The sequence below is a fragment of the Macrotis lagotis genome, chromosome 5 (assembly GCF_037893015.1).
Source record: "Macrotis lagotis isolate mMagLag1 chromosome 5, bilby.v1.9.chrom.fasta, whole genome shotgun sequence".
In the NCBI taxonomy this organism is placed as follows: Eukaryota; Metazoa; Chordata; class Mammalia; order Peramelemorphia; family Peramelidae; genus Macrotis; species Macrotis lagotis.
In genome coordinates, this window is record NC_133662.1 from 44,797,821 (window position 1) to 44,819,580 (window position 21,760).

Sequence of the window (21,760 nt, forward strand, 5' to 3'; positions counted from 1 at the left end):
TGAAAAATTACCTATGGTAGGTAGTTTCAAAAGCGTCTATGAATTGGACACAAATCCAAAAGCTCATAGAAGAGTTTAAAAAAATTAAAAACCAAAGAAAAAAGTGGAAGAAAAATGGAAAAAAAAAAGAAATGAGTCCCATGCAAAAAATGGTGCAAGGATTCAAATCCTTCAAAAGTAAAAGTAATCAACTGGAAAAATGTAACTCTTCAAAAAATGAAATCGACCAACTGAAAAAGGAATGTAACTAATCTAAAACTCAAATTGAAGAATTGAAAAAAGGAATGTGACTTATCTAACACTGAAATAAACCAATTGGAAAGGAAATGAAGCTTAGCAAAAGATAAAATTAAAAAAATGGAAAAATAAACAAAAAAAAACTGACTGAAGAAAATAAAATCCTAAAAAATAGAATTGGACAAATAGAAACCAAATGAATCTATGAAACTAGAAGGTTGCATCAAACAAATTAAAAAGACTGAAAAAATGGAAGAAAACTTCAAGTATCTATTAGGATAAATAAACAACCATGAAAAAGATGCAGGAGAAATAATTTATGAATTATCAAAAAAAGAGCCTGGAAAATATCTTGTAGCAAATTATCAGGGAAAACTGTCCAAATCTGCTATATTAAAAAGACAAAATAGTCACCAAAAGAATACACAAAAATCCTCCAGAAAGAGACCCCAGGATAAAAGCTTCAAGGACGGCCATAGCCAAATTCCAGAATATTTAAGTAAAGGAGAAAATTCCACAAACAACAAAAAGGAAGCAATTTAAAAACAAAGGAAAAATAATCAGACTTACACAGGACTTAACAATCTTCAACACTGAAGGAATCAAGACCCTGGAATACCATATTTTGGAGGGTAAAGCATCTTGGATTAAAACCAAGAATGTACTACCATGAAAAATTCAGCAAATTCTGTGAGAGGAAAGATGGACATTCAACAAAATAGAAGACTTCCAAAATATCCTGGTGAAAATAAAAAGAACTGAAAAGAGAATTCAATTTCCAAATACAAAAATCAAGAGAATCATAAAAAGATAAGTGGAAAGAGGGGGGGGGAACAAAACAAATGTTAGTCAAGAACATTAAATTGTATAAATCCCTACAAGGAAAGATATAACATTTGCAACCCTTGAGAATTGTATTTCTCTTAGGATAGTTAAAGGGCTGAATGTGGTTGAAGAGCTTAGATTTGGAGGATGTGGGTATGGTTAGTTCTTCTCTTTCCATTGAAGAGGATCAAGATGACATCACTATATTTGAGACAAATAGCTCAGGTGAAAAACTGGGATGCTTTACTTTATGTGTCTCAATTATTCCTTTGATCTACTTTAATTATGTCTTGCTTAAAGAGTTTAGCATTTTTGTCTGATGAGGGCATCCTATGCTGGATGGTCCTGAGACAGTATTTCACATACTATACAATCAATTGTAAACTTCTTAAGAGAGACCTTTAGAGTGTCCCAGTATTTAGAATACATAAAGACTTTATAGTTAATTAAAACAGAAGTGACTTGACTTTATTAGATATTTAGAGGTTTGTAGTAGTACCCTAGGGGCTGAGGGCAGGAAACTATTTAGAAGGGTTGGACACAAAAATATTAGGGAGTAATCTTATGTTAATTCATTAGGATAGGTTCAAAACAAGCAATAGTATATGATTACAGTAATTTACTATTTGACAAAACCAAAGGCATTAGCTTCTGGGATTAGAGCTCACTATTTGGCAAAAAATTGGTGGGAAAACTGGAAAATAGTATGGAAAAATTAGGTATAGATTCATATCTCACATTCTATACCAAAATAACCTAAAAATAGCCATAGGATTTGGATATATAGGATGATACCATAGAGCAAAGAACAGATAAAGAAATACTCTATTGAATCTATGCAAAGGGGAGAAATTTATGACCAAGCAAGAAATCACAGACATCATTTATTGCAAAATGGATGATTTTGACTATATTAAATTAAAAATTTTTTCACTAATAAAACAAATCCTGCCAAAATTAGAAGGAAAACAGAAATACTGGGAAACAATTTTCACAGCTAGGGTTTCTGATAAATATCTCATTTCTAAAATATATAGAGAACTGCATCAAATTTAAAAAGTTTCAAGTCATTCTTCAATTGTTAAATGGTCAAAAGATTTGAAAAGCTAGTTTTTAAATGAGGAAATTTAAGCTATATGTAATCATATGAAAAAATACTCCAAATAATTACTGATTAGATAAATACAAATTAAAACAATATGAAGTTCCATCTCATACCTTTTAGATTGACTAGGATGGCAAAAAGGGAAAAAAAATCAATGCTGGAAAGACTTTGAGAGGATTAGGACTTTAATGTATTTTTGGTGAAGTTGTGAACTGATCCAACCATTCTGGAACTATGCCCAAAGAGCAATAAAACTGATCATACCCTTTGGCCCAACAACACTGATGCTAGACTTATATCAAGAAGAAATCCTAAAAAATAGGAAAACTCCCATGTTCCAAAATATTCATAGCAGCTCTTTTTCGAAACAGCAAAGAATTAAATATTGAAGGAATGCCCTTCAACTGGGGAATGACCAAACAAATTATGGTATATGAATATTATGGAGAGCTATTGTTCTATAAGACACCATAAATGGTCAAACTCTAGAGAAACCTAGAATGAATTAGAGGAAATGGCGGTGAGTAAAAGGAGCAGAACAAGCAGAACATTGTACACATTAATAACAATATTGTGAGTTGATCAACCTTGATGGTTGCAGTTCCTTTCAGTGGTTCAGAGAGCTAGGACACCCTATTAGATCCTCTACAGACAATGCTAACCCCATTCAGAGGAAGAAAAATAAAACAAAAAATCCTACAGAATCTGAATGAAAATTACATTTACTTTTTAAAATTTCTCTTAGGTTTTCCGTTCCTATCTCATGATTTTCTTTCTTTTCCCTTAATCTTAATTTTTCCATGCAGAAAATGACCAATTTTTAAACACATCAAACACAAATTGTACATGCAATATTCACCAGACTCTGAGGGGAGGGGAGAGGGAAGAGAAACCGGAAGGAAATTATTTAAATTAAAAATTTCTTGCTGAAAAAATTTCAGAACTTGTCATTGGAAAAATAAAATAAAATATCAATTTAAAAAGAAAGCATGTCATGGAAGAACTTCAGTAAAGATATTTCTCATGTGGGGAAAAATGGGAGCATAACCCAGGGTAAGTGGAAGAGCAGGAAAGCAAGTAAGAGACTCCTAGCCACAGGGCAGCTCAAGTCCAGAATCAACAATCCAGTGGCACAACACACCAGCTGTGAGATTTCTAAGTGCAACTCAGATGACAAAGATCAAACCACAGGATCACTGGGTCAACAGGCAGCATTGGTTTGTCATAGGTAATACCATAAGCAAGTTGTAAACCAGGGACCAAACCCTAGCCCCAGCACAAAAACCTTTAGGATTTTTCCTACTTTGACATAAGAGCAGAACTCTAATATTAAAATGAGAAAAAACAAAACAAAACACGAACATAAAAAGCTAGCATTCTGAGAGAAATGATAAAAATGTCTTCTTGGATGAGGAAAGCAGTGCCAAAATGCCTACATATGAAACATCACATGGATTTACGAATTGGTTTTAAATCCAGAAAGGTCTCTTGGAAAAGTTGAAGAAGGTTTTTAAAAACTAAAAAAGAGAGAAGAAAAATACAGAAAAGAAATGAGAATCATATAGGAGAATTATGAAAAATTTACTGTAGGGAACAATATCTTTAAAATTAAAATTGGCCAAATGGAAAAATAAATCAGTTCCTTTAAAAGTAAAAATGGGACTTCAGGGGAAGAGCCAAAATGGTGGCATGAAGTTAACCTGCTCCTAAAGCCTTTCCCTTAAAAAGATAAATGAAACCTCTACTCTTGACATTCACGGTAGTGATCCCACCAAGAAAAAGAGAATAGTCAAAGGAGTTTTCAACTGTAGGCAGCACAGAGGATCTTAAATGAAGGTCTGTCTCTTAGGGAAGAAAAAGGAAGTGAAATACAGAAGGCAGGAAAGCAGGAAAGTTAACTGGAGGCACTTAATCACAGAGCAATACAGGTCTCTACAACTTGATTCCAGCAGAGGTTCCAGCCACTAGACAGCGAGTCAGCAGAGAAGATTCCAAACCGAAACAAAGTCAGAACCCTGGGAATACCTGGTCAAAAGACAGAACTTTGTAGGGTACAATCCTCTGTTAAGTTAGAACCTGTACATAAAGGAGGAAACAAACCTCTACAATGGCAAGGCCTGGACTGCATAGGCAACATCTTGGCCAACAACAACAAAGCAGGGAGCAGACCCCAGCATCAGCAAGCATAGAGCTATACTCCATATACCCCAGGAGTAGAACTGCAACAACAAAAAAAGAACAAAAAGCTAAAAGAGCTCTCACTGTAAGAAAACACTTCACATGATAACAATTCCATGACTGAAGAAGAATGCAGCAAAATAATTATTCGCAGCAGAAGTATCAAAACAGTCTATAAATTGGACTCAAATACAAAAGCTCATCAAAGAGCTTAAAAAAGAATTGAAAAATCAAAGAAAAAGAAAAATGGAAAAAAGAAATGGGAGTCATGCAGGAAGCATGAGACATGTTGACCAAAGAAATCAGTTTCATTAAAAGTAAAAAGAACCAACTGGCAAAGGAAACAAAGAAGATAATTGAAGAAAATAAAATCCTAAAATTTAGAATTGAACAGTTAGAAACTAATGAATCTACAAGACTACAACATTCCATCAAACATGAAGAAAATGTAAAGTACCTTCTAGGGAAAACCAATGTCCTGGAAAACAGGTCCAGGAGAGACAATCTATGAATCATTGGACTACTAGAAAGCCCGGACCAGCAGAAGAACCTTGAAAATATTATGCAGGAAATAATTAGGGAAAACTACCACAATCTACTAGAAAAAAGATAAGATAAGAATTGAAAGAATGCACAGAACCCCTCCAGAAAGAGACTCCAGGTCAAAAACTACTAAGTCTGTAATAGTCAATTTAAAACACCCCATCAAATAAAAGAGAGAATATTGCAAACAGTAAAAAGAAAACAATTCAAATACAAAGGGAACATAATCAGACTAACACAGGATCTATCATCCTTAACACTGAAGGATCAGAAGAACTGGAATACCGTACTTCAGGACCGAAAATACACTACCCTGCAAAATTCAGTGTAGTGTCAGGGGAAAAGATGGATGTTCAATGAAATACAGGACTTCTAGAACTTCCTGACACAAAGATCAGAACTGAACAGAGGATTCAATAGTCAAATATAATAGTTAAGAGTTATATTAAAAAAAAATGAAAAATGAAAAAAGGGACTCAAAAAACAAAATTGTTTTAAACAAGTGTTGGTCCCTCAAAGGGAACATAGAACAATTCTAATTCATTAGAACTTTTCTTCTCTAAGGAAAATTAGGGGGTAGAAAATAATTGAAGAGAATGAACCGGAAGTATAGGGATATAATTGGGTTTTGTATCTCAATTGAAGAGGTCAAACATCACATCACTATGTTTGAGACAAAAAGCCCTAGAAAAAAAAAAAGCAGGAGTGTTACCTTCAACTTAAGAGTCCCATTATACTATGACTCACTTTAATCACAAAATGTTAAGCACCTTGTCTAATGAGGGCATCAAAAGCTGGGAGGACCTGAGACAATGTCTCTGTTGGACACATCATTTGGAAAGTTCTCAGTGAGACTCCCCCAGAGCTTCCCAGGATTTAGAGATCTTCAATATTCTTACAGTTAATTTGATCAGCATCTGGTGCTTCACTTAACAAAGATGGGGAGGGGGGGATAAGGTGTGAAAGAAAATAAGCCAGGGGGAGGGGCACAAGTAGTTCAAGAAATCACAAGGCTTTGGGTGATACTTAGGCTCATGAAGATGATTGTGTGCACTGGAAAGATACTTTCAAAGGGGGTAAGTTTAAAAAATGATTATAATTACAATTTGATGGAATTTGAGTCAATGCTGCTAATCAAGTAAACAGTCTGTGATGATACCTTGATGACAATAGGAATTTATCAAGCAATCAAATAATTGAACTCTGATGATAATTAATAATATTAGAGCACTAAAGGAAGAGGCACAAAGATTTATAATTTTAGAGGGAAAGAAGGGAAAATGTGAATGCTGAGTAAATTCTATTCAATAGATTTATCCTTGTGAGAGAATAAGATAGAGTCCTGATTCAGTTGAAAAATATAGCAATCTTCAGCAAAGGAGAGGGACAGAGAATGGGAAAGATAAGGGAAGAAGGGACTGATAAAAGGGAAGGGAAGGAATAAGTGAAATTAAATTCAAAGTTAAATTATTGAAAAGAAAAGTCAAAAGTGGAAGGTAGTAAAATTTTGATGAGAAGGAATAAGAGAAAAAGAGATAAATATAAGTGGAGAAAGATAGCATTGAGGGAAATACAGAATTAGTAATATTAACTGTAAAGGTGAATGGGATGAACTGTTCCATAAAATGGAAACTGCCTAGAAAATGGAAACAGATGGAGAAATGGACTCAAAACTAGAATCCTACAGTATGTTGTTTACAAGAAACACATATAAAGCAGAGAGATACACAGAGCATAAAGGTAAAAGCTTGGAGCAAAATATATTATGCTTCAGAGGAAGTAAAAAAATCTGGGGTAGCAATCGTAATCTCAGATAAAGTAAAGGTATAAATCAATCTCATTAAACAGGATAAGAAAGGAAACTACCTATTCTTAAAAGGCACTTTTGGTAATGATGCTATATCATTACTAAATATGTATGCACCTAGTGGTATAGCATCCAGCTTCCTAAAGGGAAAGCTGAGTGAATTCCCTGGAGAAATAGACAGCAAAACTTTAATAATGTGAGACTTCTATCTCCCTCTCTCAGAACTAGATAAACCTAACAACAAAATAAACAAGAAGGAAGTTAAGAAGGTGAATGAAATCTTAGAAAACATAGATACGATAGACCTCTGGAGAGAATTTAATGGGGATAGAAAAGAATATACCATTTTCTCGGCAGTACATGGAATCTTCACCAAACCTGACTATGTACAAGGGAACCAAAATCTAAAAAAATCAAATGCAGAAAGGCAAAAATAAAAAAATATATACTTCTTACCATGATGTAATGAAAATCATATGCAATAAAGGGTCAGGGAAAGATAAACCAAGAAATAATTTGAAATCAAGTAACATTATGTTAAATAATGGGTGGATCAAACAACAAATAATAGAAATAATCATTAATTATATCCAGGAATATGATAATAATGAGAAACACACCAAAATTGATGGATGCAGCAAAGGCACTTTTGAGATGAAATTTTATATTTCTAAATAGAGAAAGAGGAGATCAATGAATTGGGTATGCAACAAAAAAAACCCTAGAAAAAATAAATTAAAAAACCCCAATTAAATACCAAATTAGAAATTCTGAAAATCAAGGGAGAAATTAATTAAACACAAACCAAGAAAATAATTGATCTCATAAATAAAAGTAAGAGTTGATTTTATGGAAAAAGCCAGTAAAATAGACAAACCTCTGATTAGTCTGATTTTTTAAAAAAGAAGGTAACCAAATTACCATTATCAAAAATGAAAAGGGTGCAATAAATACCAATGAGGAGGAAATTAAAGAGATAATTTCTTAGTTATATTCTTTGGGAGATTTTGATTTACACAGAGGTTCTGATTTTAAGTTAAATGATAACACAAATTTGAGAGGAAAAGGTTCTGATTGGCAAATTTAGCATTAGATTTCAGAATTTATGTCTGTTATTTTCCTCACCAAAAATTCCAAAGAAGGTGAGATCACCCATAGTGCTTCTACATTGATTTACATTTGGGATAGAATCAGTTCACTAAGATTAATATAAATAACTAGCTAATTCAAGAGGAGAAACATCTTGTACTTTTTTTTGATGGAAAAGTTGATTTGTAAAACTTCTCTAGCCAAAAAAGCGTCACATATTTGTGAAACAAAATACATTGCCAATCATTCAACCTAGAAAAATTCTGATGACTCAAAATATGGACTAAAACAAGCCAAAACAAATCTATTATGCTAACATTTAAAAAAGATTTTAGGTACAATATTTTCCTCAATGTCACATTAAGTAGATTGATTGCCTCTTCCCACTGGACATTTATAGTTTATAAATAATTTTTAGATGCATGTAAAAAGTTTGCTTTATTTTCACTTGGCTGTTCTCAGAAGTTATTTGTTTTCTGATTAAGACTAGCATGAAGGTTGGAGGAAGGATCAGCTTGTCAATAATTTGAACTTAAAAACATACATCTTTAGAGAAGCTAATTATCTCTACCGGAATTTATATTGAAAAGTCTTGCAAGAAAAGTCACTAATATAGTATTTTAAATTTTACTGTGGCAAAACCATTCTAAGGGCTTAGGGAAATTAAAATTATATTTATCTCAACATTTCTTCCTTTCCATTAATATAACAAAATGGAAATAAGCCTAGTATGATAAATGTATATGTCTTATGGGAAAAAAGTACAATGTAAATTGGCAAAATTTTGAATGTTATATACTTTTGGAGAAAAACATTTTGTGAAATTCAAGAACTTAAAATGATTATAGAATAGCTAGTTGCCCAGTATCTTTGTCTTTTCTCACCCTGAATATTACTGTCCATTGGACAACTAAATGAAAGACTCATACAGACTCCATTGAGATAGTTGGAGTGCTCAGTATTCAGGTCAACTAAACTCATTGAATCCTATGCCTTGAACCTAATTCAGCTAAGTCTTTCTTAAATATTATTGCTACATAATCTGACAGACTAATGTGAAAACCCTTTCTTTATCCTTTCTGGAATCTGTGTGCCCTTCAGTCACATGTGATTAACCTCTTACTATGCTTATTATTATCATAGAAAGATAGCGAGACTTGGCAAGCATATAATACACTAACATACAAACTCACACATGCACACACACACACACACATACAAACACAAATACCAGTACATATTACTAGTTCATTTGGTCCCAGTAAAACCAACTACCAACCACAATTCTGGGTAGAGTTGTATAATGCAGACTAATATTTAAGGTTAATAATATCTCTGATCTTTAGTTTACTCATGTGAAAAATTAAGTCAGACTAATTCTCTAAGATCTAATTTTCTGATCAATTCTTCTTGTCTTTTCATTAGAAAAGTTTAAAAATTATTTATTTCATTGAATGTACATCTTTTCCTCTGAATGACTATGCTTAGCTTTGCTGGGAGTCATTTCTTGGTGCAATTCAAACTCCCTTGCCTTCTGGAATATCATATACCAAGTCCTCTGATCTTTTAATGTAAAAGCTGCTAAATCTTGTATTATTCCAGCAGTGGATCTTTGTCATCTGTATTGTTAATTTCTTGTTGCCTGCAGTATTTTATCCTTGATGTAATAGTTCTTGAATTTGGCTTCATTATTCTTTGGAGTTTTCAATTTCAATAAGTGATCAGTTGATTCTTTCAATTTCTATGAAAGGGACCAGATCAATTATTGGGACATTGGGTGTGTGTGTGTGTGTGTGTGTGTGTGTGTGTGTGTGTGTGTGTGTTTGCATGTATGTGCATATTCATGAGTGTCTATGATCAAATACAAAACTTAAGAGAAGCATGAAAAAGGAACATAGAAACCAATGTTTTAGTAAAATTAAACGATTTAGGTCCCTATGTGGAAGATCATATTTGTATGATCTCCATACTTACAAGTATGGGTATCTGTATTTCCAGTAGGAGAGTTAGCAGGAGTATAAAAGAGGGTATGGGTATAAGTTGATTTTGAGGTTATGTTATTTAAAAAAAATTAATGGAATTGTCAAATGCATTGAACTGAAGAAGAGAAAAGGAGACAGAATAGGGTAAATTATATCACATGGTGAGTCACAAAGGATTTATTACAGTAGTTCAAAAGAAGAGAGGGGAGGAGCATTATTATATCTGACTGTAATTGGATTTGACTCAAAGAGGGCATAAATATAAACTAAGTTTGGCTTAAAATTATCTTACTCTATGGAGAAGTAGAAGGGGTAAAAAGGGGTAGGAAAGAACTGATAGAAGGTAGGGAAGAAAGCAGGATAGAAAAATAAGGGGAAAAGGTAATTAAATGGGAGGGACAGAGAAGGGAGAGTAGATGGTGATCAGAAGCAAAACATTGTTGAGGAGGGATAGAGTGAAAGGAAACATAGAAAACTACAAGCAGGAAAATATAGGATGGAGGAAAATACATTGTTAGTAATCATAAATGTACATGTTGTGAATGGAATGAACCCTCACATAAAATGGAAGTATATAGTAGAAAGGATTAAAACCAGAATCCTACAATGTGTTATATATAAGAAAGACATTTGAAGTAGAGAGATAAACAGTGTCAAGGACAAAGATTGAAGTAGAATATATTATTTTTTCAGCTAAAGTAGAAAAGAAATTATCGTAACAATCCTCATCTGAGATAAAGTAATAGCAAAAGTATATCTCATTAAAAGAGATAAGAAGAAATACATCTTCCCAATATGTACTATAAACAATGAAATAATATCATATGCCAAATTCATAGAGGGAAGTTAAATGAATTACAGAAAGACTGAGCAAAACTATACTAGAAAGTGACCCAAGTCCTACTATGATTTGTTGTTATTCCACTTTTCCAGACCATTCTCATATTATTCTCATTCATTCAATTAAATACTCTAAACACAATAGACCACTATCTTCATCACCTTTCTGTTATTCCATTTATGATGTTTGGAATGCCATGCCCATCTATATTGTTTAAAAAACACACAAATATCTCTATTCATGAAACTTGCTGCAATATTCTGTCCATAATGATGTTCTGCCCTGAACTTTCCATAGCACTTTTTCATTTTTCTAATAAATGAATATTATATATTGTAATTATTTGTTTGTGTTCCTTCTTTGACTATAAAATCCATGTGGGTATGAACTGAATTCTGCCTTCATTTTGTTAACTCTTAGAATAGAATATGATGTACTTATATTCTGAAAATGCTTACTGTTTATTTAGCTGAATTAAATAAAATATTTATTAATCATTCATATATATAATTTATTTATGTTTTTATAAATCAAATGGTTAGGTACTTCTGGGGGTTAGAGAAATAAGTGAGTACAATTCCAGTGGAAGAATCAGCATCAATACAACTCAATTGTGCAGTGTTCATGAAATTTTACAATACAAAGTACTTCAAGAAAAAAGTAGTTTGATAAGAACTGATCAAAAATTAAAAATATTGAATGAATGAGATTTAAAGCAGCTTTTTCATAATATATCCAAATCAAGTTCAAATGCTTACATAAATTAAATATAAAAGTTGAAGTATTTAAAATTATTGTAAAGAAGGATCTCTCACACTTAAGATATTAAAGAAAATTTTTAAACAAGGGATAGAATATAGAATTAAGAGGAAATAGTCCATTTAGACTGCATAAAATTGAAAAGAATTGCTTGAATAAAAATGTATATTACAGGAAGGTTGTTGCAAAACAGTGAGAAATGCATTTATAGATAAGATTATCAGGTTAGTAAAGTAGGTTTACAGGGCAGCTAGGTGGTGCAGTGGATAGAGCACTAGTCTGGAGGTAGGAGGACCTAAGTTCAAATTTGTTCTTAGACACATAATAATTGCCTAGCTTTGTGACCTTAGCTAAGTCATTTAACCCCATTGACTTAACTAATAAATAAAAAAAGAAAAGTAGGTTTATTTATAGAGACACTGAACAACAGACTAAAGTTTACAGGTACTGAAGAACTATTGAAGGTTGTTTAGAAAGAATGTCATTAAAACATCTGGATTTACTAAATTTAATCTGGTAATGGAAAAACACTTGAATGAAGATTTAAGTGACAAATAGCAGAATAAATAAAGTGATCAGAGAGCACAAATATTGAGGATGGAAGTAGGAATTAAATACCATGGACACAAAAAGGTTTTAAGGTTATCATGAATGAGAAATGAAACTCAGATCAAAACAAGAAACATTTATTAGGACTGCCACCTGAAAAGAACTCTTATAGGAATTAGAATAAACCAATTCTTTTTTTTAATGTTGATAGCTTTATCCTTAAGCTCTTTTATTTACAAAGTCAGCAGTTCTTCCTAGTCTTCATTTTCCTTTTTCATGTCAATTATTAGATTTCCACCTAGTTTCTCAAATTTGCTTACTCTTTAGCAGGTAACCAAAATAAATGAAAATGTTGAATATATCTAAACTTTAAAAATCTTTAATATCTTCTTTGTTTATTTGGGGGTTTCTCAGTTTTTCTCATGGAGAAAAAATTAGTCATAACTCAGCCTTATATATTATCCACCTGACACTTGTACAATACAGTTCTGGATAGTAAAATTTGGTGTATGTTGTCTTAATTTCTATAGCATAAGGAGAAAGAAGTCATCAAGAAAATAATTTGTAGAAAACTTTGAAAATCCATCCTTTGCCTTCAAAGTTCAATTATTATCTTTCATCCACTGTTCAATTTATTTCATTATCTGATCTAAATTACTCTCTAGTTCTTCTGGTACATTGCTTGGCAGCTTGTGCACTATTTCATGCTTGTAGGAGGCCATGGCTTCTTCATAATGAATTTGGAAAATTTCACACTGTATATTGTCCTGTTGTTTCTTTACACTGTAGCCCCTCTTTTCAAGTCTTGAATATAACACAGAATTATCTGTTTGAAGCACAAAAACTATATAAAGTCATTGTCCAGGAAAGAAGTCACAGCCATTGTCAATCAACAATAATTCAGTCATTTTATTTTCTAACTCATCAACTACTCTGTCTTCATCCAAAATAGGACATTCGTATTCTTCATCAGAGCCATCATATAACTGTCCTTCTTATGCTAAATCGCCCACATTAATGTATGTCAGTCCTGTTCTTGATGCAAGTTCTGTGCCTAGTGTGGTCTTTCCAACCCCTGGTGTACCTGTGAGCAGGATGTTGGGCAGCTTCATGGCAGCCGCGGCACCGACTCCACCCCGGTGCTGGCCCTTTGCGAGAATAAACCAATTCTTAACTAGGACATAGTACACCACTCCTTTACTAAAAAAAAAAGCATAGAACTTAGAGAACAGGGGAGAAAAAGCAAAATTAGACTGAAAAAACTTTTCCACAACTAATGAGATTATAGTCAATAATAGAATATAGAGGAGGTATTAATTAATTTCAATCCACATATATTATATAGATATTTGAATATATTTATCTAAATATAAGATCACTGAATTCTAGAAAATGCCTCCAATTCCAGTAAGATAAACTGAGACTCAGATAAATTAAGTCAAGTGCATCATACATGTACTATGTTACAGAAACATTTGAGCATAATTCCTTTAATATCAGTCAATAATCATTACCCATTACTTTACTGCTAAACCCTTCAAGAAACTGTTGTTAGTAAAACTCTGAACCATTGGGGCAGATAGGTGGCCTAGTGGGGGTTGGCTAGGTGGCCTAGTGGATAAAGCACTGGCCCTGGAGTCAGGAGTACCTGGGTTCAAATCCGTGTCTCAGACACTTAATAATTACCTAGCTGTGTGGCCTTGGGCAAGCCACTTAACCCTGTTTGCCTTGGAAAGAAAAACAAAAACCTGAACCATTGTCACCTACTTTTGATGTCAGACTATTGAGAAATATATGCATAGGGTGGTAGATTTCAATTAAATGCTACTTCAGAAGACAGTATGTCATTTCCTATTTTACTATTGTAAATTTAAAAAGTACCAACTATGTATAGTACTTTGTTCGAATGCAGAAAAATGTTCTTGAATAAGGAGTATGTACACCACCATATTTTCTTCAAAAATGTTGATTCAGGGCCCCTTTAATATTTGCTTCTGCTTTTTTTTTTTTGGAGTGGGTGCTGAGGAGAAAGAGTGTCTTATAATTGCAATTTTATATTGTCCCACTAATTAGGCCTATTGTTTATGAATGTCTATTTACCTTATGATCTTTAATTGGAAGCTAGATGATAAATACTGTTGATAATAGAAGTTTAAGAGCACTGACTCTCCAGGTGTTCCTTTCTCTATTAAGTTAATTGAATCACAGAGATCTCTAAATTGGTGGTAGAGTATTGGGTTTAAAACTTAAGAAAATTGCTCTGGAATTAAAACACTAAGATATATCACTGGAGATGGCTGATACTTCCAATTTGTGATGGGGTGATGATCTCACCATTCTTGGTTGAAGGTTTATTTTAAAGCAGAACACCTGCACAAATAATGTAGTTGCAATTGTCTGGCAGGTGTATCATTAGCAATGCAGACTGCTATCCATTGCTGGGATAAGCACTATGTTGACAGAGTTAAGCCCTAAGGATTTAAGCAGATATGTAGCTAGTAGCCAGACTCCTCCTGGGCTATACAATATTTCCAAATTTTATATGACTGAAATTATTATTTTTCAATTATAGAAGAGGTTAGAAGAGGGATAATATAAACAATGCTTTCAGATAACTAAAGAAACACTAGTTTTCCAGTATGATTAGTAAAAAAATTTCTATTATTAATCCACAATTATGAACCCTCTGAAAGTTATTGAAGGGTACACAAACCTCAAATTAAGAATTCTTGTCTCAGATACAATAATTTTTACCCCAGTTTTGTTGTTTTTCAAACAACATTTATTATTTAACAATTGTTAACAATAATTAATCTTTTTACTATTATTTTGTAAAGTAAAGCAAGCTTTTGAATACTAGTTTAATCAGTCAATATTGATAAATTCAAATTTTCTCCTTAAGATGATTATTAATATTTTAAAATTGTAATTGATTTATGAAAAGATAAAACAAGTGCTCCCTAATATAAAACTATTTATTAAAAGAATAACTTATTTAAAAATGTACTCCCTGAACTTCTAAACTAGCAAGCACAATCCTTATGTAAAACATTTCATTATGGTTTATGAATGATGTTTATACTGATACATTTGATCTCAAATTAGTAAAACTAGGAAGTTACACTCATTTTACCTCTTAAAATCTAATTCACATCTATATCTTCTAAGTCTTTCCTAAGCATCTGCTCACTAAAATATATGCTTATGCAGAAAGCAATTTACTCAATGAGTTTATTTGTGATAAAGTAGAATAAATGGTATTACTATTGTTAATGTATTCTAAAAGACATTAATCTGTCTTGATTGCCTTCTGATGAATTTTTATGGTGCAACATTAAAAATACTCCTTATAAACATTAATTTAACATTTTTCATAATAATGGATTGATTCATGGTTGACTAGATTAGTACATTTTGAAACTGCTTGCCCAGTTGCTGTGTTAAATTCAGTAGGGAAGGTATTAAATCATGGTTACACTATCATTTTTAGTATTGAAACAAAAGATTTTTTTGAAATAAATGGCCTTGCAAAGGAAGAGAAATTTTGTTTTCCCTCATGAATATTTTCATATTTTTGTCATTATTTCAATAACCATGGTGATTTTACAATAAAAACATAAAGACTGGAAAATGAAAGCAAATAATTTGTTCTTCATGTATAATTGTGAAAAACATTATTTTTGTTATTCTTTCTATTACCATCATTGGATAAAATATATTGGTTGGTTCTTGTCCATTGTTATCAAAGAAGACCAAAATAGCATCACTATGTTATAGACAAATTACAGTGTGTCCAATTATAACCGACTGGACCAATATGAGATCAGAATGCGCTACCACAGACTGGGCACAAATAGTACATGTGAACACCTGGGATGTTTGAACTTTATTTATTATCTCAAGTTTCCTTTGATCAGCTTCAATTCTGCCTTGCTCACAGTGCTGCACCCTCTCTGATTAGGGCCCCATCTTGCTAGGCATTCCTGAGTCAATGTCTCCTATGTTGCACAAACAATGAAGGGTATTCTGGTATCACTTCTTCTGCCTTGTGTGAGTTTGCTATGAATATTTTGGAACATGTAGGACTTTTCCCTTTTCTTTTTTTATTTCTTCTGGATATAGACTTAGAATTGGAATTTCTGGGTCAAAGGGTATGAAAAGTTTTATTGTTCTTTGAGCATAGTTCCATATTATTCTCCAGAAGGTTTGGATCCATTTACAACTCCAGGAGCAATGCATCAATGTCCCAATCCTCCCACAACCTCTCACACATTGATCATTTTCGCTTTTTCTCATCTTGGCCAATCTGATAGGTGTGAGATGATTCCTCATTGTTGTTTTAATTTACATTCCTCTAATTAATAATGATTTGCAGCAATTTTCTACATGATTATTTATAGCTTTAATGTCTTCATTTGAAAATTGTCTGTTCATATCCTTTGACCATTTATCAGTTCAGGAGATTTTTCTTTATCAGAAAATAGTTTCCTAGCTTTCTGCATGCATTCTAATATTGACTGCATTGCTTTTGTTTGTGTAGTGACATTTATATTTAATATAGACAAAATCATCCATTTTGCAATTTCTAATGATCTCTATCTCTTGCTTGGTCATAAACTTTTCTCCTCTCCATAGATCTGACAGTTAAACTATTTCTTGTTCTCTTAATTGGTCTATAGTATCACCCTACAGTAATGTCTAAATCCTTTACCCATTTCAACCTTATTTTGGTTTAGATTGTGAGATGTGCATATACTCCTAGTTTTTAACCAGATTATTTTTACGTTTTCCCAGCAGTTTTTGTCAAATTGTGAGTTCTTATCCTGGAAGCTAGTCAAATAGCAGATTACAGTAGTCACTTGTTACTCTTTCTTTTGTGCCTAATCTGTTCCATTAATCTTCCACTCTATTTCTTAGCCAGTACCAGACAGTTTTGAATACTGCCATTTTATGACATAATTTTAGAGCTGGTACAGCTAGGTCACCTTAAATATTTTTTCATTGATTCCCTTGCTATTTTTCTAGTTGTGTAAAATATTTGTTAGTTTGATTGGTATGTCACTGAATAAGTAATTTAGTTTGGGCAGAGTTGTCATTTTATTAAATTAACTCTTCTGAACTATGATCAATTGACATTTTCCTTTTGTGTGTGACATTTTTCTATTTGTGTGAAAAGTATCTTGCAATTGTGGTTACATAGTTTCTGGGTTTGTCTTGGGAGGTAGATTCCAGACTTTTATGTTGTCTTTTTATGTTACCTTAAATGCAATTTCTCTTTCTATCTCTTGGACTTGGACTTTTTTGGTCATATATAGAAATATTGATGAATTATGTGGGCATATTTAAGTCCTTCTACTTTTTTAAAGTTGCTATTTGTTTCAAGTGCTGTTTTACTTGATATTGCCAAAATATCATCTGCAAACAATGAGAGTTTTGTTTCCTCATTGTCTATTATCATTTCTTCATTTTCCTTTTTTTCTCATGGCTAAAACTAACATTTCTAATATGATATTGAATGATAGAGGTTATACTTGGTATCTTTGTTTCTACCCTGACATTACAAGAAATATGGCCAACTTTATGTTCATTAGAAATATTGCTTATAGGGCAGCTAGGTGGCGTAGTGGATAAAGCACTGGCCCTGGAGTCAGGAGTACCTGGGTTCAAATCCGGTCTCAGACATTTAATAGTTACCTAGCTGTGTGACCTTGGGCAAGCCACTTAACCCCATTTGCCTTTCAAAAAAAACCCTAAAATAAAAAGAAATATTGCTTGTTGATAGATTCAGATAAATAGTGCTTATCATTTTAAGGAAAACTCCATTTCTTTCTTTTTTTTTTAGGTTTTTGCAAGGCAAATGGGGTTAAGTAGCTTGCCCAAGGCCACACAGCTAGGTAACTATTAAGTGTCTGAGACCGGATTTGAACCCAGGTACTCCTGACTCCAGGCCCGGTGCTTTATCCACTATGCCACCTAGCCTCCCCTAAACTCCATTTATTTCAATGTTCACTAGTGTTTTTATAGTTATGATTATTATATTTTGTCAAAGACTTTTTCAGCATCTATTGAGATAATTGCATGATTTCTGTACATTTGTTTATGGTATGGTCAATTTTACTGATTATTTTCCTAATATTTAACCATCTCTGTCTCCTATTTGAGCATGGTGTATGATTCTAAAAGTAACATAATCTCTTTACTAAAATTCTATTTCAAATCTTTGCCTCAATACCCATTAGGATCATTGATCTATAATTTGTTGGTGGTTTTGAATCTTCCTGACTTAGCACCATATTGGTATCATAGAAGGAATTTGTTAGAATTCCTTATTCAAATATTTTTTTGAATAGTTTTTATAGAATGGGACTTAATTGTTAAAATGTTTTGTAGAATTCACTTATGAATTCATCTGACCCTAGAGGATTAATCTTAGGCAATGCATTGATAACTAATTTGATTACTTTTTTTTTTCTGAAATAGTGTTAAGTATTTTGTTTTCTCTTTTGTTAATCTGAATAATGTATAGATTTGCAGATATTCATACATTTCACTTATATTGCCAGATTTGTTGGCATAAAGTTGCACAAAATAGCTGTGAAGTATTACTTTGATTTCCTCCTCACTGGTGATGAGTTCAACCCTTTTTTAATATTGGTAATTTGCCTTGCTTTTTTCTTTTTTAATTCTTAGATTAACCATAGACTTATCTATTTTATCATTTTTTTCTTAAAACCAACAATTTTTTATTTATTAGTTCAATTGTTTTCTTATTTTCAATTTTATTAATTTCTCCTTAATTTTCAGAATTTCTAATCTAGCATCAAAGTAAGTTTTTTAAAAAATTGTTCTCTTAGGTTTTTTTTAGTTGCATTTACAACTTTTCCTGTTTTTTTATTCTTACAAACACTTAGAGATATAAAATATTTCTTTATAATTGTTATGACTACATTGCACAGTTTTTGGTATGATGCTTCATTACTGACATTGTGCTCGCCAGGGAGGTACACATTGATAATGAGAATTAAACATGCATTTGGGAGGTTCCAAAAGACAGTGAGGGAAAGAAGAGGTATCAGACTAATTAACCAACTGAAGGCTGGAGAGTCGTTATGTGGACCTAACTACTGAATGCTTGGGGCATCTAGGTGGCATAGTGGAGAGAGCACTGACTTTGGAATCAGGAGGATCTAAGTTCAAATTTGATCTTAGTATAGTATCCAGATATTTGTGCTGGAGTCAGGATGTAGAATCTGGTGTATCTCTTGCCTCTTGTTTTGGCTATACAGCAGTTTGTTTCTGCTTTAGGACAGCTTTGGCTTACTGCTTGCTTATGGTGTTGCCTATGCAGCAGTTTGTTCTCTATTGTGCTATCTCAATCCTATCATATTTATTTGCCTAGCATCCCCAAGTTTTTGGTTTTTTTGGTTTTTTGCTACCATCCATTCCAAGGTTTTTGGTTTTGTGTGTGTGTGTGTGTTTGTGTGTGTGTGTGTGTCTGTGCACATGCTGGGGACTGGGGTCTTCTCCTTGGTTTACTGTTTGCCTTTGTTTTTGCCTATGCTTCACTTGCCAGCAGTTTCTTCCCTATTAGGGAAGTAGCTCCTCTCAGCATTCCAGAGAGCCAGGACAATTGTATTAGTCTGGCTTTGGACTATATTATCCCGTTCCGGGAAACAAAACAGAACAAAACACACACACACACACACACACACACACACACACACACACACACACACAACCCTTCAGAATCTGATGGAAATTCTCTTTCCCTTAATCCTAATTTCCTCATACCAAAAATTACTAATTTGAAACGATGTTTATCAAAATATGTATTTATAATGCTAACTTGACTGTTCCCTGCTGAATGGAGAGGAGGAGGAAGGACGATTGAAGAAAATTTTATATCTTATAAATATACATGTACATATGGATGAAAATAAATAAATAAGTTAAATTTAAAAAAAGAAGAAAATTGTGGAGTCTAAATTCAGAATGAAATATACTATGTTTACTTTTTAAAACTTCTTTTGTGTTCTTTCTTTTGCATGGTTTTTTCATCCTTAGTTCTAATTCCTTTCTCAACAGTACTAATATGAGAATATATTAAACAGGATGGGACATGTACAACTTTTGCCAGATTGTTTTGCTGCCAAGAAGTGGGGAGAGAAAAATGGTAGTGGAAAAATGCCGAACTCAAAAACTTGTAAATAGATGAATGTTGAAAACTACTTTTTCTTGTAATTGGAAAAAATAAAGAATAAATGCAGTCTCTTCTCTAATACATCTTATATTCTAATGCTAGAAATATTAAAGAAGGGGAAGGGGGACTGAAGTTAAGCAATTGGATCTCTTAACCTAAATTAATCTCAAAATTTCCAGGTTTTTTAAGGGACAAGATATGTGGGGCCAGATCAATAAAAGATAGGAATTGTTTCTATTTGAAATCTTCATGGTTAGTACTTGCATCCAGAATGTTGAGCTTAGACAGAATTCTTTTTTTTAAATTTTATTTATTTATGGCAATAGGATTAAGTGACTTACGCAAGGTCACCCAGCTAGGCAATTATTAAGAGTCTAAGATCAAATTTGAACTCAGATCCTCCTGACTCCAAAGTCAGTGCTCTCTCTCTCTCTCCACTATGCTACCTAGCTGCCCCAACACAGAGTTCTTTGGATGCAAATATACAAGGTCATTGAAGACCAAACAAGTTAACAAATTAATTGACTTGTCCAAAGCTATACCTTCAGGCTCCTTGGATTTGGAGTGAGAATGGAAATTAGAGGTTTATGTATACAAACTCTTTATTTTATAACCTAATGAAAGTGATAACCTAAAAATTCAAATGATGTCCTCAAGGTGATAAAGCTATCTTTAGAGTTAAATGAATTCACATGCAGGTAGTATTTTGACTGTTGTGTCAGAGGCAGAATTAGAGCCAAGACCTCTCACTCCCAGTTATATATTGCCTCAATTATAACATATGTGTTTTGTACTTGAAAGTTAAAGGGCCGACTAGCTCAGGGCAGAGCCAAGATGGTAGAGTTAAGGCAGCATTTCCCCTTGAACTCCTTCCCCCACAAACTCCAAAAAGACAAAGAAATGATGACTCTAGCCACAATTTTGAGGGGCAGAGCCCACAGACAGACTGAGTGATACATTTTCCCAGTCCAAGGGAACTTAGAAATTCCACAGGAAAGGTGTTGTTTCACCAGGACCAGGGTTGGAAAAAAAGCCACGGCCATAGTACAATGCAGCCCAGCCCAGTACAGAGATCATCAACAACAGCTTGAAGGGGTGGGGAGAGAACTCTGCTACACCAGAATGAGTGTGGAGTGAGGAGCACAAACCACAGAATCTGCAGTGAGAACTGGAGAAAGCAGTCTGCACCCCCTAGACACAGTAAGGGAAGTCTGCAGAGATTTCTCTGCTCTCCCTGGGGCAGGACTCTGATGCTAGCCTACAATCAGACCCAAGTTGCAGTTTGGGCATCCATACTAAAATAGCAGGATCCCTCCTTAAAGTCCCAGGGCAGAGCAGGGTAAAGGGGTCATCTACATATCAAAAGACAGGCAAGAAAGCATAAGACCTTGGAGAAATAAAGGTCCCAGTGAGGTGTCCCCCCCCCCAAAAAAAAAAACCCAAAGCCTTGGAATTGCTGTCTTGGTAGAAATGAGTAAACAACAGAAAAAGGAGAATCTGACCATAGAGAATTATTTTAGTCCCATGGAAGATCAACACACATATTCAGATGATGACAAAATCGAACCTTCCATATCCAAAACCTCCAAGAGAAATAGACAATGGTCTCAGAATATGGATGAGCTCAAAAAAGACTTGAAAAGCA

General features: G+C 33.2%; 1 protein-coding gene and 1 pseudogene across 1 annotated transcript in view; both read right to left on the reverse strand.

Annotated features, from left to right (window-relative positions):
* The window catches only part of KHDRBS2 (KH RNA binding domain containing, signal transduction associated 2), a 943,011-nt gene that overhangs the window by 854,080 nt on the left and 67,171 nt on the right, over positions 1–21,760 (reverse strand). The gene's annotated exons all lie outside the window — the stretch shown is intronic.
* LOC141489683 (adenylate kinase isoenzyme 6 pseudogene) lies at positions 12,323–13,202 on the reverse strand (annotated as a pseudogene).